Here is a 3,838-nt window from a genome sequence, read left to right on the forward strand (position 1 = left end):
CCATTCCTGGGGACGGTGGCCACGCTGCCATACATGGCTGGGTCTGGCCCTGGCGTGGGCAGAGAGGCCCGTCGAGCCCGGGCTGGCCACTGCCAGGCTGCTTCTCATTACCTGGGAGCACGCGGTGCTGCTGCCTTCCCAGGGGTGCTGGGGGCGGCTGCGAGGGGTGAACGGCCGTGCCAGAGCTGCCCCTGCACTCCTGGCCTCCTGCTTTGGTTCCCTGGGCTGTGCGGGGGGACATGGGGGCTTTGTTGGCTGGTGGCAGAGTCCCCTCGGCACCCAGGGGAAAGGCTTACTGGTAAATAAACGCCAAGGAGCGGGTATGAAGGATGGGTGCGTTTGAAGAGCGCAGCCCTGGCTGGGCGCAGGCTGGGACAGATGCGTGGGTCTATATACCCAAGTTTTGCTTGTGCACGTGTAACACGTAAACTTGTGTAAGTCTTTACCAGGTACCGGTGTCCCTCAAGAACACTTTGCCCTCGCCATTTGCAGTGCCGGAGTGGAAACACACTGCGGTCTGTCTGTCCCAGCAAACCCTGCCGAGGTAGGTAAATATGTTCGTTCTCATTTTACAGATGGATAAGCAGAAACAGAGAGATACCAAGTGACTTGCCCTAAAGGTTAAACACCAGGTCTGAAACATAACCCAGGACTCCCAATTGAAGAATTTGTGGGGCTGTTTCATTAAAGATATCCAGGAAATTAAACCATTTTAAGCTGACAGGGCAGGTATTGGAATTCTAAACCTCTTCTGCAATGTAGTCTTCTAAATTCACAAAACTAATTCAGTTTCACAATCCTGTCATGTAAATCACAGCCTGGCTTTGTTTTTAAGCTTCAATACAACGAACATTTTTGTCCCACTAACAGAAAATGTTTTACTCTGCTGCAGTTAGAAACTGCCCCAGTCCAAGGCAGACGGGCAGGGGCATTCTACAGCATCACTCCGTGTGCAAGCGTGCAAGGACAGAGTGTTTCATTGCCACTGGATTTTTTCTATCGCATATTTTTTCAATTTTTATTGAAGTTTTCTCCTCATTTTTTTTTCTGTTTCGTAGCCTTGTAGAAGTCCTATCCTCCCCTAAACCTAAAATAGGCTAAAGTTGCCCTCTGGAGCTCCTTGCCGCTATGGTTAGGCTCCTTCGTGCCTTGCCATGGGTGGCGTGACAATGCGCTGTGTTCCAGCCTGGGGTGACCCTGCTGCGTGGCATCAGGGATTAAGTTGGGGATGCAGTGGCGACCACTCGCCCTGTGTGGGGAGTGCAGCCATGGGCCGGGGTGGCCACTGTCACCTGTAACCATGGTCGCCTTTCAGAGGTGGCTGAAACCTGGGTGAGACCACCAGCATTCACGGTGTGGGTAATTAGGTGCAACGAACTCGTTCGTGTCCGTCCCTCTCTGCAGTGCTTGTGAGCAATAGCTAGTGGGAGTATTTTAATTTGATTGATTCTTCAAATGATAAAAATTCATTTTTGTGCCATTTCCTGTCCCTGTGGTTGGTTAAGTGGCTTTACACTCTTGGGGTGTCTGTCTTTGTGCTGGCTTGGAAGTCTTCTTGAAGAACCAAAGTTCAGAATTTGACCTCAGTGGGACCCACTTTATCACGTGTTTTCTTATAACACTGCAGTGGTTGAATGCCTAGCATTCTATGCCTAGCAAATGGAGCTGATGAGATAATTTTTGATTAAATATATCTTTGATTATATGTGGTTTTGGTTAAATGTTGTTTGCATTTTGATTAATGTCACTGAAGTCAAAATGCTCTACAGCAAGATAGTGATTTCAATAATTTTTTCAATAAACGCTGAATTTCTGAAGCCACTTCTGTCCACAAGAAAGAGAGCCGGGGAAACTAAAAATAGGTATTTTTGATCCAGATACAGCATTTTCCCAAAAATTAACTTTGCAAAAGCACTTCAAAATTTTTTGCACCACTTCCAGTGGGGAATGCTGCACAGTTGTAAACCTCGGAAGCTGTCACAGAATGGGTTTGGTGTCCTGTAGCTGCTGGTCCTGTCAGGTCTGCTTCCTTTGTGTGTCTGAGCATGCTTGGAGGAAGGCAGGGGAGGTCAGACTCCATGCTGACTTTCTTCTTCCTGTTTCCGCTTTTCTTCCAGCGATTTCTGTTTCCCCCCATGGATACATCTCCCCTCCAGGCCACAACTGCCTTGTGTTTACAGACTTCTCATCCTCGTGGCTTGTTGAAAGCCATATGGCAACTCTCACAGCCAACGGTGGATTTTAGGAGGAAGGTCTCTTTCAACTTTCTGCTTGTGAATTCAGATTTTTAAAGCCATGAATGAAATAATTTTAGTTTATATGCAATTCGGAATTTCTTTCTAAGAGCTTCAGTTTGCCTGTTTCAAGTGCGGTGCAGCAGGGCCGCATTGAAACCTGCAGGAAGTTCTTCCTTACCTGGAGACCTGCGTGTGAGCAGCTTGGTGAGTTGTGTGCTCCGAGTAAACCAGAGACGCTCGATTTCATTATGGCAAAGTCAATCTAAATACACTTGTCTGATTATAGCCTAGTAACTTCTAAAGAAGCCTCGCACCTTATAGATGATTTTTTTAAAGTGCTAAAATTCAGAAGCAGCTAAACCACAAATACATGCATACCTGCATTCAGGTGTCTCTGTTAGATTATATCAAAGTTATAATTTGATTCCATCATTTTCACAATAGAAGCTGTTATATGGGTAATGCATGTTGCACATTGCCCTGGAGCACAGCTGGTTTGAGTTAGAGGGATATCTCTGAAATCTCATCCATGCCAGCAATTCCCACCCAAGCCCCCCACGGCGTACGAATGCTACTTTAGCTCTTGTAAACACAGAGTGATAACTATGGAGGGTTTATCTCAGTTGGATCGAAACAGTGCTTGCTTTTAGATAAGGATTGTAGATGCTGAGCCGTGTATTCCTGCAGAGCATTCCTCATATTACAGATGTGGTCTGGGCTGCATTGGAGCACTCTGCGGCAGTGCTGGGCTCCTCACACCAGCTGAATAAATTCCGTGATGGATGCTTGCTGTGGGATAGTCCAGACAGGAATGACATGACTGGTTTTAACTGAGGAAAAGCCATCCTTAGGCTGTTCAGTGTCCTGCAGGAATATGGGTGGGGTTTTGAAACTGAGGCGTAGCTCCCTTTGGTCTTTTTAAAACCCTAGTCCTTCTGTAGCATTTGCTTAGCCCCAGTCTCCTTCTTTACATTAAAAGAAGAAGAATTGTAAACTAAAATTTAGGTCAATTCCTGTGTTCTTTATGGCTACAAGAAACTGCTGTGTGAACCCTGACTTCCGTGAAGTGCTGCATGTGGGAGAAAAGCTGGAGAAATTGTTTTTCAACATTTGTGGCCCTGCAGACTCACTGCTTAAACCTAAGAGCTCGAGTTATTCTACAGTTGTTTGTTGCATTAACGAAAAACGTGGGAAACCCCTTATAACCATAAGAAAAAAAGGTATTGCAGGAGGGGTATTGGCAAATGACCCTTAACAACGACTTAAACAATGATTTTGAAGTTGTTTTTGGCATTAAGCATCTGTGCACTGCCATCCAGTGGACACTGGGGAGTTGGCTCCCTGTCACCCATCTCTAATGGCCCAGCGCTGCACAGAGGTACCGCGCATCCCTGCGCATTTTCAGGTAACATAGGGGACCCCCACGTCATCAGGGGTTCCTGGTGACCCTCCTACTCTGTCCCATGGAGTGGGAGTGATGGTACCCTGGGGACACTGCTGGTTGTCAGCAGGGATGGCTACAGAAGCCCACAGATCTTCATCTGCATTGCCCCATCCCGTCTGTGCAGCCCCATGCAGGGTTGTGGCACAGCCACAGGTTA

The sequence above is a fragment of the Pygoscelis adeliae genome, unplaced genomic scaffold, assembly GCF_000699105.1.
Source record: "Pygoscelis adeliae isolate BGI_AS28 unplaced genomic scaffold, ASM69910v1 Scaffold315, whole genome shotgun sequence".
Taxonomy (NCBI): domain Eukaryota; kingdom Metazoa; phylum Chordata; class Aves; order Sphenisciformes; family Spheniscidae; genus Pygoscelis; species Pygoscelis adeliae.